The sequence below is a fragment of the Octopus sinensis genome, linkage group LG18 (genome assembly GCF_006345805.1).
Source record: "Octopus sinensis linkage group LG18, ASM634580v1, whole genome shotgun sequence".
NCBI lineage: Eukaryota > Metazoa > Mollusca > Cephalopoda > Octopoda > Octopodidae > Octopus > Octopus sinensis.
In genome coordinates this window covers 13,737,368-13,752,322 of record NC_043014.1, presented here as the reverse complement: position 1 = coordinate 13,752,322, position 14,955 = coordinate 13,737,368, and the positions used below count along the sequence as shown (strand labels likewise).

At 37.3% G+C, this 14,955-nt stretch overlaps 1 protein-coding gene across 1 annotated transcript in view; it reads left to right on the top strand.

The window, feature by feature from the left end:
- Positions 1-735: 735 nt before the first annotated feature.
- The window catches only part of LOC115221297 (leucine-rich repeat-containing protein 74B-like), a 124,813-nt gene continuing 110,593 nt past the window's right edge, over positions 736-14,955 (top strand). The window contains exon 1 of the mRNA XM_029791453.2: positions 736-947. The gene's annotated coding sequence lies outside the window, so the exon portion shown is untranslated. The remainder of the gene's footprint in view (positions 948-14,955) is intronic.

Below are 14,955 nucleotides of genomic sequence, written 5' to 3'. Positions count from 1 at the left end.
AGTGGGATCTTTTCTGTTTGACTGGCAGTTTTTTAAAATAATTTCCACGTAACTAAACACTTTTAAACTTCGTATACTGGTAGAATGTGTTAATAAAACATCTTTTTCTCTTGGCTTTATTGAGAAAATTCTATAGTTTGTAACATATTTGTTGTTTTTTTCTTCAATTTCAACCAATCAATGACGTCTATTGAGGTGAAAACATTCTGTGCCGTATGAATATGTCCCTCGTTTAAGAAACAGATTGGGTTTATTTACATTTGTGAAGAAAAAAAGATACCCTTCTCCCCACCCCTAACCCTAAAACAGATTGAAATGCAATAGATCGATACTAGGGTCATAATTATGGGTGACAATTTCATATGACACAGCTAGAAAAAACTGTCGTTCAAACCGAAAAGATCCGTAGAAGTGTAACCGATTTATTTCACATAAGTTTTTATTACAAAATTTATATGGACCCCTGTTGAGAACCACTGGTCGACACTTTGAAATGACCTGATCTGAATTAGGATTAGGGATTAGGTTACGGTCAAGTTAGCGTTTGTATTTTGAGTAAGGGCTTATAGGGTTAGAGTAAGGATTAGCATTATGATTGTACTGTACGCTGAAATGTAAATGGCTTGGTAAACTAAAACAACGTTTTTCGTCTCCGACATATCGAATGAGTCACAGGAAAAAACCAAAGATATTTTTAGAATCCGGTTTCCATTTTTCTTTTTTTGAGAAAAAAAATCATTTCTACATCTTAGACAGAAATCATTGTCTTATACTCATCTATGTATGGTAAATCTTGGATAAAATATTTTGCAATACCACTCTCGGAGACAAGATATATTTCTCGTCTCTGAATCGCGTTGGGGGAATCTTGAGAAATAATGCTATTTCATTCCAAAGGGCAGCAGCTGAACGCAAGAATGGTCGACGCACGATTTTGTTCCTCGCGGGTAAGTGTTAGAAAAATCTTGTTTTGTTCTTTATTTCATTTAATTTTCATGTCAAAGTTTTTGAAAAAATGTTTGGAATATGCATTTTATAGAAAACTGTTCATAACTGTAAATTTTTGTGTTGGGAACTGCCGTAAATATATGATAATCGGCGGTGACGGGAAAACGTTGATTTTCCCCACCTCGTTGTATTGAAATGAAAGACAAACACACACGCCAAAACAAAATGAAAAATTTCTACAAAAGCCATAGATTATTTTTTTATTTCATAATAAGAAAACTCGACGTTTCCCCAGGGGTTATATTTTAAGTATAAAAAATTCTCACTTTCTCAAAAGAAAGGAACCAAGAGACTAAGTGTTGGGAAGAAACGTACTTTTATTTACGGAAGTACTTGTTGGAAGCACTCCGTCGGTTACGACGACGAGGGTTCCGGTTGATCCAAATCAACGGAACAGCCAGCTCGTGAGATTAACGCGTAAGTGGCTGAGCACTCCACAGACACGTGCACCCTTAACGTAGTTCTCGGGGATATTCAGCGTGACACAGAGAGTGACAAGGCCGGCCCTTTAAAATACAGGTACAACAGAAACAGGAAGTAAGAGTGAGAGAAAGTTGTGGTGAAAGAGTACAGCAGGGATCACCACCATCCCTGCCGGAGCCTCGTGGAGCTTTAGGTGTTTTCACTCAATAAACACTCACAACGCCCGGTCTGGGAATCGAAACCGCGATCCTACGACCGCGAGTCCGCTGCCCTAACCACTGGGCCATTGCGCCTCCACACAAAATATATGATAACATTACACAGCTGTGAAAAAAACACAAAAAGCCGTCCATTCAATTTTATGATTGTTCTTGAAGACGCCGCGAGGAAACTGACCTACATTTTCTTTCTTCTGTGACTTCCCGCATCCCACCGAATTCGTGTTTCATATTCTGTTGTTATAAGCTTACATGAATAATCGATTCTAAAGAAGCGTGGGAAGACAAAAAAATATTTATTTATCGGTTGAAAAAAAATCGAAAAACTGGCTGATATCACATTTTGCCCAAAACTACAAACTCCTCCAGAGTATAAAAGTGTCATCGATATATCGCAGCCATAGGATTACCTTACGAATGAGAACCCAGGTTCGAAATTTCCCCAAGACACTTGATGAAGGCTGGAGGGTATATCAGCCGAAACGTTGTGTTTAACAACAAACAAGATGAGGACAAATATCCGTTAAATGTAAATAAGAAAACACTTTAATTTCACTTCTTGTCATAGGACGGGTGTTTATTTTTTTTTTATTGAAATTTAACAACTTTTTTTTTGTGCCAGAATCATAATCTCCGTATGGATATTATGATTCTGGCAAAAAAAAAAAAGTTCTGTTAAATTTCAATTAAAAAAAAATATTTATATTTCGCCTAAAAAATTTCTTTAAAAATGTGAAATTTTAAGAAATTTAGGTGGGGGTGAAGGCGGGATTTAAATTTTGAAATGCACATTTTTTTGCAAATTTGGAATCTCCGCCCTCGATATAGTGTGTTCCTGTAAAAAAAAAAAATCGCAAAAGTGGGTGCGATCCATGATCACCTCCGCCGAAAATTGTACCCTCGCCCCTTCACTTTTAAACAAAGAATAACTTCAATTACGTCAGTAATCCAGTCGAAATCTCTTTGCGTCAGCAACTGTCATCAAAGAATTTAATGGAACCGAACTGTACAGGGGAAACCACTCTATTCTTAAATTGAATCCTTAGTATTGAAAACCAGCTGAGTATTTTTCTTCGTTTTATTTCGTAATTACCGTAAATCCTCGAGTATAATCCGCAATTTTTCCCAAAATTTAAAGGTGAAAATCCCTAGTGCGTATTATACACGAGGTTAAAAATGAAAGTTATCTTCTAAGCAATGTCCAAGCCTCTATTTGCTGTCTGGCTATGATTATTCAGACGCATTTTGTGATGTCGGGCGCGAAAATACCTTAAGCTAAGCCTGAAAGCAATGAAGTCATAAAGGAATCATCCATAACTTGCAGTAAGCAACATTTATTAAACGTTATTACTGTTATTTCTTTATCTTCTGCAAACAAAATGCACAAAAATGCTACACGTTTGCATTATGCTATAGATATAATAATAATAAAGGACGTTACCGTATACATTTTTACAAGTCAAGGACGTTATATAGACCTCCTTGACTCAAGTTAGAGAAGGGGTGCGTATTATACGCAATGTTTAGGTTTTTCAGCGGTACAGCCCCCTAAAAAATCCCCTGCGTATTATACTCGAGGATTTACGGTACTCACATATAACGTACTATCGCATTAGATAAACCTATATTTTGTGAAAAAACAGTATATTTCGTAGGTGGCAGGAAGCAAAGCAAATTTCATCATAATCCAGCATCCTATCCAGATTTGACGCATGGCAATTTTTTGTTACATTTAAGAATAAAAATACGGGTTAATGTTGAGATTAAAAACGTGTCTTATACACTGGCACATTCGGTATTAAAGGATTTCAAAGCCTCATATATCTATGCATTTTAATAAGTTGAAAACCATACCTTAAAATTATATTTTGGTAAATTTTAATAACTTACCTATGGTACTATTTAGTCGATTCTTACTTTGTTTAAAAAAATTATTTACTCTGTGTTTTTGTGTTTTATTTACTTTGTTTTTTAAAAAATTATTTACTTTGTGTAAAAAAAATATTCATTTTGTGTTTTATTTACTTTGCTAGGCCGTCGTTGTAGGATCGACTAGTCACGACTAGATAGCGCGGATTCGCGAGTGCGCGCACCGGGACCACTCTTCTTAAATAGTACCCTTATCTATATTTTTATTGAACTGAATGCTAGTTAAGTAACTAGAAAAAAAAAATAGATGTTAAGAATACTTACGGAGAGAAGCAGAAAGCAACATGTTTGTTTATGAGGATCAAAGCCTTGAGATATTCTGGGATACAAAAAGTTGTGATCAAGCGAAAATCGTGAGATTGAGAAGTGTTTTCGGAATGATAATGGATGTTTCCTTACCGATACCAAAAATAAAAGGCATGAAAATGTTATCGAATGAGGTTGTTGAATGACGTGAATGGATTAGATGGTGAGGCTTTTTAAGTAGGCTGAACAGAGGGACCAACCATTGGAGCTGATTGTAGCACAGTTAAAAAGATGATGGCCTTAAAGGATAGATTGTCCGTCAGTGATAGTCACTGAAGTAATTAAAGTACTTGAAATAATTTTTTAAAAAATTATCATTATTATTATTATTTGTATTATCGTATGAATTCCCGTATGTGGAACACAAATTTGCCAGGGTTTTCTGAAAATTTCACTAAAAAAGTTACCCGGGTGCTTAAACCAGAATATATAGGGGTGCTTAATATATAGCCCCACTTAAACGTAGATGTTCTCTTACAACAAAACTCGACTGCGGTAGTTACCGAAAGAGAAACTAATATCTTGCTGCGCACAATGTATTCGTTTATATTGCTAGCAGTATTAATATCGGGAAGTAAAATTTAGGTCAGAATTCCGCCAAGGTCGACTTCGCCTTTCATCCTTTCTAGGTCGATTAAATAAGTACCAGTTACGCACTGGTTGTCGATGCGATCAACTTAATCCCTTTGTCAGTCCTTGTTTGTCCCCTCTATGTTTAGCATCCTGTGGGCGATAAAGAAACAAATATTTAGGTCGAAATCACTTGATTTGGTGGTCACGGCGCTATTTAAACAAGTGTGCATTTTGCGCCGAAAGTCAATATGAGACCGTAGTATAGTTTGTTCCAACAGAACATTGACGTTTAAGTAGAGATAAATATTACTTGTTGGTATTAATACTGCCTCTGTCACAAATATTTATATTTTTAACGACTGATTATAAGAGTGGCTGTGTGGTAAGTAGCTTGTTTACCAACCACATGGTTCCGGGTTCAGCCCCACTGTGTGGTACCTTGGGCAAAGTGGTTTCTACTATAGCTTTGGGTCGACCAAAGCCTTGTGAGTGGATTTGGTAGGCGGAAACTGAAAGAAGCCCGTCATATATATGTATCCTTATAAGTGTGTGTATGTTTGTGTGTCTGTGTTTGTCCCCCTAGCATTGCTTGACAACCGATGCTGGTGTGTTTACGTCCCCGTAACTTAGCGATTCGGCAAAATTGACCGATAGAATAAGTACTAGGCTTACAAAGAATTAGTCCTCGGGTCGATTTGCTCGACTAAAGGCGGTGCTCCAGCATGGCCACAGTCAAATGACTGAAACAAGTAAAAGAGTAATTAGCAAAGGTCAGATTTCAGTTTTCTGCTATGTAGAGCTATTACGGATGTAATGTTCCCCGTGAGGCAACTGCAGGAGAATTACTTAGCCACTAAAGAGACCACTCGCCAGGTTCCACGTTCTGTAACCGAGTAATCTCTTAGGGGATCTTTTCCTTTTGAACGGCAGTTTTCAACACAATTTCTAGTTAACTAAACACTTTTAAACTTCGTATACTGGTAGAATGTGTTTATAAAACATCATTTTTTCTTGGCTTTATTGAGAAAATTCTATAGATTGTAAGATATTTCCACTTTAAAATCGAGCATTTCGGCAATTTTAACCAATCGCTTACCTCCATTTGGGGTGAAAACATTCCGTGCTGTATGAATATGTCCCTCCTTTAAGAAACAGATTGGGTTTATTTACATTTGCGAAGAAAAAAAGATACCCTTCCCCCACCCCTCAGTCATACAATAGTGTAATAAATAAAATGTATACATACATACATATAAGTACGTACCTACATCTACATGTATATATACATGCATACATAAATATATATACGTGAGTACAGGACACCACAAATAGACGTAGAACTCAACAAGAAACGAAAACGTAAAAACAAACATGGAAACGGACCTTTTTTTTAACAACGAAAAACAGAGTACAAGACAAACAACACAAGGAAAACTCCCCTTCACCAGCTGTCCCTAGTACGACTCCATGCGTGTTTCGAAGGTGAGGACAGAACACGACTCGTCGAGCTAGCCCTTCCTGCGAAAGAATTAAATAAAATTCCTTCGCAGTGGGGTAAAAACAAGGAAAGAAAAAAATGTGACAAAAACAGGACGTAAAAACGATACAAATAAAATTACAAAATAAAATACAAAATAAAAATACAATTACAAAAAAATACAGTACAAGAAAAGAAAACAAACAATGAGGGCCTTTTTTGGCCTAGACGAGGAAAGATTCTTAAGAGCGCAGGAAGAAAGCGTGTTCACTGTTGAGAGGCCGCAAGCGAAAGGAAGTGGTCGCCCGACTGTGAGAGAGATGAGGAGGAGTGAGAGAGAGAGAGAGGAAGACAAGGAAGGAAGGGAAGATCAAGCAAAGGGTTATAGAGTTTCGCGTATATATATATATATATAATACTGCTGAGACCTCCTAGGCAAAGTTGTTTATGGAAGACCAACAGTCGCCCATGCATACCGGCCTCCCATCTCCATGCCACTGGCACCAGTGACGTTGCAACTCATTTCTATAGCTGAGTTAACTGGAGCAACGTAAAATAAAGTGTCTTGCTCAAGAACACAACACGCAGCCCGGTCCAGGATTCGAACCTCACAACTTCACGATTGTAAGCTCGACGCTTTAACCACTGAGCCATGCGCCTTCACACACACCACACACACACACACATATACTGGCAGAGATACCCGGCGTTGCTCGGAATTAAAATGGTATGGTTTGTATATGTATAGGATCTTTTCCTTTTGAACGGCAGATGTCAACACAATTTCTAGTTAACTAAATACTTTTAAACTTCGTATACTGGTAGAATGTGTTTATAAAACATAATTTTCTCTTGGTTTTATTGAGAAAATTCTATAGTTTGTAAGATATTTCGTCTGAAAATCCGAGCATTTCGGCAATTTTAACCAATCGATTACCTCCATTCAACTAAAATCATTTGCTGCGTCTAAAACTGTAACTAACCCTAATCATCCTGTAACTAACCCTAATCCTAAATTTTTTTTTCTTAATTGTTAAATTAATTTAATCCCATTGCTTTAGTTTTTTTTTTACACGTGTAACAACTAAATTAATTTAACAATTAAGAAAAAAAAATTAGAGTTTAGGGTTAGTTACAGGATGTCTCAGTTTTAGACGCAGCAAATGATTTTAGCTCAAAAGAGAGCATAGGATTGGTTAAAATTCGAAAAGTTAAACTACGTTAAATAAATTACAATTTTCTCAAGAAAGCCAAGAGAAAAAAATGTTTTATTTTGACACATTCTACTAGTATACGAAGTTTTAAAATGTTTAGTTAACTAGAAATTGTCTGCCGTTCAAAAAGAAAAGATCCAAATGATGGTCTAATTCGACTAAGCGACATATAATACGTCCGTTTGGAGGATTCCGTGCCCTTTCATGGAAAATTGGGAATGGATGAGAATGTAATTTTTGAATCCACCAAAAAGCTACCAATGGATATACTCGCCTTTGAGGCGGTCGGTGCTGCATCTAAAACGACCTGTCGTATGGTTTACAGTCAAATGAATAGAGAAATGTTTACATTCCGGAAATGGGCTGCAATGGGAGACGGCAATGGGGAAGTGAACAGCTGAAATGTTGCAGAAGGCGAAGGGTTGACATTGGACTGCTGATATTGCTGAAGAATAAACATAAAGTGAGCCTCTGCTGTCACATGAGAATATGTAGTGATGAATTACTTGAAAACAAAAGGCATAAAGACTTACAGCGTGATATCAACGTCGACGTCGTCGTTTAACGTCCGCTTTCCATGCTAGCATGGGTTGGACGGTTTGACTGTGGGCTGGCGAACCAGATGGCTGCACCAGGCTCCAGTCTTGATCTTCTTAACGCCAACCATTCCGAGAATGTAGTGGGTGCTTTTACGTGCCACCGGCACAAAGACCAGTCAGGCGGTACTGGCAACGACCTCGCTCGAATTTTTTTTTGTATATAGTATGTCTGTATTTGTGTATATATATGTACATAGTATGTCTGCATTTGTGTATGCAGTGTAAATTAACGAAATATAAGGAAATGAACGAAATAGAAGCACGTGTATGGAACTGCTAATTTAATGGTAAATGCCACAATAATTATTACAAAGAGACAAATAATTATAGAGGATAAATTTCTTAATGTAAGGGTAAATATGTAATTGTAAATACCTTGCAACCTTACAACTGCTGCGATAATTATTAACTGGTAATGGAAGAGTAAATGTGTATTTTTATATACACATTGGACCTTGCCACCTCATGGTTTCTTTTTTCGAGAGTTTCACGTCTAGAATTCACATACATACATTCAAGTGTGTCAGTCGTCACATATGTGTAGATGTGTCTGTGTGTGTGTTTAATAACGTACGTAATAACGTACGTAACACACAGACACTCGCCGTCAAATATACACTCATATACAAAATGTGACGTCGTCGTTGTGCTATAAAATGTTCCTAACATACACTCACATACATATACTAAGATAGCCACATAGAGACATACATTCACGCATGTTTAATAACGTACCTAACGCGGAAAGACACACATACTATGAGACATATACACACTCATACACTTACACACATACACTCACAGTCATATATAAAATGTGATGTTGTCGTTGTGGTACAAAATGTCCTGTTGACAATAGAAAGAGTATCTCTCTGAAATGTTATATTGTTTTAATCGAAATGAAAATAATGAAAATAAAATGTGTGTGTGTGTTCAAAGTACACGATTTCAGATCAAGTCACTTGCTATGCAAGTACATCTCCGTAAATAGAAAGATTATTTCTATGAAATGTTATATTGTTTTGATTGAAATGAAAATAAAATTTCGCACTGACACTGACTAGCCCTTACATACATGTAGTGTGTTTCATAACGTACCTCACGTGGAAAGACACACATACTGTGAGACATATACACACTCGCACACATTTCTTCACTGACAGATACACAGTCATATACAAAACTAGCTGAAGGTGACCCGCTCTACGCGCGGGTAAGAGTGTGGTTGTTACTTTCTGTTGCTTCCTTTCAGCACGTAAAAAGCACCATCCGAACGTGGCGGATTGCAGCGCCGCCTTGACTGGCTTCTGTGCTGGTGGCACGTAAAAAGCACCAACCGATCGTGGCCGCTGCCAGCCCCCCTGGCACCTGTGCCGGCGGCACGAAAAAAGCACCCACTACGCTCACAGAGTGGTTGGCGTTAGGAAGGGCATCCACCTGTCGAAACACTGCCAGATCAGACTGGAGCCTGGTGCAGCCTCCTGGCTTCCCAGACCCCTGTCAAACTGTCCAACCCGTGCTAGCACGGAAAACGGACGTTAAACGATGATGATGATTCTCCCTCTTTGTTTCTCTCTCCTTTCTCTCTCACTTTCCCACTCTCTTACTCTTCCTTTCTCTCGGACTCTCCCTCGCTTTCTCTTACTCTCTATCTTTATCTATCTCTCTCCCATTTATAAACAACAAAAGATCTTGAGTAAGTTGAGAAATAAAATATTTAGAAAGATCAATCATAAATATCAGGCAGTAACAACGGAAAGGTCTGCTTCAAGGCAGACAGCAAAACACTAACATTTAAAAGGGACAGACGAACTTGCGAGCTGAATAAAAATAATAAAATATTGGAAACCAAAGTTTGAAGGGATAGAATTTGAGGATAGTAGAGTCACCATGGCTGGCATTTCTTAACGACGGACAGCAACGTATTGACAGTTCAACGGCTGGCGTAAAATTTCGAACTTGATGTAAAAAAAATCCCTAAAAACCAAGTTTTGAATTGATTCTTTCTCACGACAGTAGACTCACGATGGCAAGCATTCAAAACTTCTTCATCATGGACGGCAACACATTGACGATTAAAAGGCTGGCGCAAATTTTTTAGCTTGATGTAACAGAGAATTGCTAAACACTCGCTCCTTTAAATTTTAATCCCCTTCCAGCCCCATTTAGACCCCTTTTCACATTTTGGTTAATATAACCCGATTTCATTTGGGTCTACTGGGGCCACATTTTATAAGATGAGGACTCAACCAAGTTTCCCAAGTTCTGGTCATAGACCATAGAACACTCAACCAAGTTTCCCGAGTTCTGGTCATAGACCATAGAACAGTCAAGCAAGTTTCCCGAGTTCTGGTCATAAACCATAGAACACTCAACCAAGTTTCCCGAGTTCTGGTCATAGACCATAGAACACTCAATCAAGTTTCCCGAGTTCTGGTCATTTGCAGAATAAATAGAGACGGCGGAGGTGGCAGACGTCGTTGCAATGTAAACATGATTTGTTATAAGAGAAAGATTGTCCAGATTGTGTGTTGGTGGTCGTGGTGGCGATGATAATTATCTTTAAGAATGGAGATAAAGAGAAATTGAATGGGAGTTAGAGGTAGAAAGAGAAGGTGTAAATTTTGGAGTAAATCCGACGGGATGTAGTGGGCTTTAACCCCGGCAAAAAAAAAAATATCTGTTGCGTTTCTGAAAGAGGTGAAGTAGGAATATTGAAACTTTTGCGGCTGTCATTGATAGACTCGTTGTAGAATAAATAGAGACGGCGAAAAAAGAGAGAGGTCGAGAAAGAAAAGGTGATATATGAAAGAGAGGACGGGAAAATGAAATATTTTGCAATGTAAACATGATTTGTTTTAAGAGAAAGATTGTCATGATTGTGTGTTGGTGGTGGTGGCGATGATAATTATCATTAGGAAAAAGAGTGAGTGAGTGAGGAAGACATACATAAGTTGTGGCGATGATAATTGTAGACCCCTTTTCACATTTTGATGAAGAGAACCCGATTTCATTCGGGTGTACTGGGGCCACATATAGGTGTGTGTGTGTGTGTGTGCACGCTGTAGAAATTAAATTAGATAAAACCACTAATAGGGAAATGAAACAGTAAAAAAACAAAAACAAAAACATAAAAATAAAAATATAATATTAGATATATGTATATGTGTGTGTGTGTGTTGACAGGTAGACAATAGAACGCGATGGCGATGTAATATTTGTTTCTGTCTATGAACGCAGATAGATACATGAGTAAAATGTATGGGAAGCTAAGAGATAGAGTGAGTGAAAATGTTCTTGGAAGAGAGGAAATAGCGAGAGAGTGATTTGAGGAAGACTTTACATTAAATAACGGGAGTGGCATTGTGAAATGAAGAGGAGTGAGAGGGTACTGGAGGAAATAGGGTGAGTGAGGAAGATGGCCCCTAGCAACAACACCTTTTAAGATAGGGATTTCTAAGGTAGCCCACGAGCATCGTCACCTCATTCTACATGTCCCTGTAAATTTTGGAGCGAATCGGACGGGATGTAGTGGCATTGAAAGCGATCCAAGCGGTAAAAACGCATTTCAGTTTTATATATATGGAGATATATATATACATGTGTATATATACATGTGTATACATACATATATACATGTGTATACATATATATACATGTGTATACATATATATATATATATATACATGTGTATATATATATATGTATACACATGTATATATATATATATATACATGTATAGACACATCTTTAATTAAACTATTGACCGCCTTAAAACGGATTTCAACAGACAAATATTACTATAATGGATAATATAAGCTTATAACTACTTATACACACATACAATAAATACAGACACACACACATTAGTCAGACATATAGCCACATATACACACACTGCACGAATATATCTATATATATAAAACTCTAGTTGTGTGAGTGTCTGTCCCCTTCGATTTAGATTCCTAACTCCTCCCACATTTTGCGGTGCAGTTTAACCAAATTCGGGTATCTTATAGTCGTGATTCATATCGAGCCCGTCTGACTATTAGCGCGCGTCAACGATGAGTCTACGATTTTAAAAATAATTTAACATCATTTTTTATTCCATTTTAATGCATAAAATGCATCGTGTGTCGATGGCGGCGGAGTTGGCGTCCACGCTCACAGCTGCACCTGTTTGCTTCTCCCCCTTCCCTCCCTCGTGAAGCTGTGGGGAAGGGAGTGTAAAGAAATCAACGTCGTAATGCGTTGTGAAGGAAACCAGCGTTCTTTTAGAACAACGACTTCATGGCTTGAAGACACGAAAACAAAAATGGCTAAGAAAGCCCGAATTTATAAGGGAAGTAACTCTCTAAAAATGCTTATATAGTTATTTCCCTTACAAACCCGAGCAACGCCGCGCGATACTGCTAGTTTATTTATAAAGTTTAAACAGCATGACAGTGCCGATAAGGCGTAAGTTAACGAAGGTATAAACCTGACGTAAATACACGAAGTTGACGACTTTCACTTCTGACAGCTAAAAGCATGACAGTGCCGATAAATTTACACGCGTTTTGATAAATTCTGCGGAAAGAAACGAAGGTGGACGAGTGACGTCACACTTTTTCTACTTTTCTCCTGACAACTAAAAGCATGACAGTGCCGATTTCTTTACTACCCACTACTGAACAAGGTCGAGTTGTTATTGTATATCACCATACAGCTAACGAACAGACGCACACTGCTATCAACAACTACCGTCGCCGACATAGTCATGTTCAACCAACAACCGTGGAGTCAACCCGACGTTCGTTCAATATCCTTAAACAACCCTTATTCAGGGACCTTTTGAGCGGGATGGGTTACTCGACCAGAAGAAAATTCTAACTGGCCCCCCACCTGCTAGATCATGTGCTGTTTATCTTGATATGAGATCACCATGTCGCGCATATATGGTTGTGATGCATGTACCTAGTGTACCCTTATCAGACTGGTAGTCATGATGGGTATACTGGGCTTCGTATATTTTACCCCAGTGTCACTTTGATGGCATGCACTGCTCTCTCACTCAATGATAATAATAATGCCATCGAGAAATACCTTAGGAATGAGAACCCAGGTTCGAAATTTCCCTAAGACACCTGATGAAGGCTGGAGGGTGTATCAGCCGAAACGTTGCGTTAACTACAAACAAGATGAGGACAAATATCCGTCAAATGTAAATGATGGAGTGGCTGTGTGGTAAGTAGCTTGCTTACCAACGACATGGTTCCGGGTTCAGTCCCACTGCGTGGCATCTTGGGCAAGTGTCTTTTGCTATAGCCCCGGACCGACCAATGCCTTGTGAGTGTATTTAGTAGACGGAAACTGAAAGAAGCCTGTCGTATATATATATATATATATATATATATATATATACACTTTATTTAAAGCAGCAGAAAATTCAACAAAATCTGTTACTCTGAGTTTCTCGTTGCCGTTCATCAGACAGTTTTTGCTAGAAAAAACTGTCTGATGAACGGCAACGAGAAACTCAGAGTAACAGATTTTGTTGAATTTTCTGCTGCTTTAAATAAAGCATATTACTCTACCACTGGTATTTGAGTACTCTTTTTACCACCTTGTTTCACATTTATGTGTTTACTCCGGTATATATATATATATATATATATATATATATTTATATATATATATATATATATGTGTGTGTGTGTGTATATGTTTGTGTGTCTGTGTTTGTCCCTCTAGCATTGCTTAACAACCGATGCTGGTGTGTTTACGTCGCCGTCACTTAGCGGTTCGGCAAAAAAGACGATAGAATAAGTCCTGACTAAAGACGGTGCTCCAGCATGGCCGCAGTCAAATGACTGAAACAAGTAAAAGAGTAAAGCGTAATGTAAATAACGTCGCCAAACTTCGTCTGAAGCCTTTTTTTTATTATCTCCCTTTGACGCAGCGTTACGGATGGCAATGAACAGCGTTAAAATTTGTTTTCAAAGTTAACGCTTCACTACAAAGTTTTTCCTTTACAATCATCCAGGTGAGTTTAATTTAAATTTAAAACATAATAATTTCAGAATGCAATGTTTAAACTCTATTATTTCTTTAACAACTAAATCGGTTATTTTATCTTATACACCTGTCGGCTTATCCACGCCAAGTGTACACCTCATCTGACTTTGTTTCCTCAACTTTCTGAAAAATGAATTTTTTTTTTTTTTTCCGAATATTTTTCAGATGGTGTTCGTTACGATTATATCGATATTTGGCGATCCTTCGGTATAAGTACACACGTGACTTTGTTTACATTTCTGAAGATAACAGAAACCCTTTTCTCCCACCCCTAACCCTAACAGAAACCCTAACCCTAACCCCCCCCCCATATATAAAAAAAACATTTTCTTGATATGTATCGATATTTAATGGGAAACAAATTCATGAGCATACACACATATGTACCAACACACATCAGATAATTTTCATTTTCTTTTTTTTCTTTTTTTTTTTTTCAAAATCTCAAATTTAATTTTGTTGATATATATTTGATGTATAATAATAATAAAAACATTGTGTACAGTGCTCAGGTGCACTACAACTCATCTAAAGTGTATGTATAATCAGGTGTAGTTTCGGCGGATTTCGGAAAGCATGAGGGCCTTAAAGGATGCAGTGTCATATGTATGTTAGAATAAATGTCTGCACACCCACCAACTTTTTGTTCCTTACATTAAATTCTAATATAATCGTAATCTACACTATCTGAAAGATATCAGTAGAAAATGTGATTAAAAAATACTCATTTTTCTGAAAGTTATGAGGAAACAAAAATATCTTGTGTGAAATATCCAAAACACCTCTTTCCTCCCAACCGAAAAAAAATTCATAACAAATTCCGATAAAATCGTAATTTACATAATCTGAAAGAGATTCCAAAGTTTCATTGAAAAATATACATCTTACTGTAAGTTATGAGGAAACAAAATCATGAAGAGTGGACACACTTGTGTAGAAATGACCATCTGTCTATCCTAACGTATCCTACTGCTTAGGATAACTGAGATTTAGTACAATACGTAATTGTTTAGCCTCTGGTCATCCTTTAACCAGCAAATATGTGATCAAATATATATATATATATATATATATATATATATATATATATATATATATATAAATTAAGGGTAAAAATTGATATTAGTCAATTAAAACCAGTGGTCTAGCAC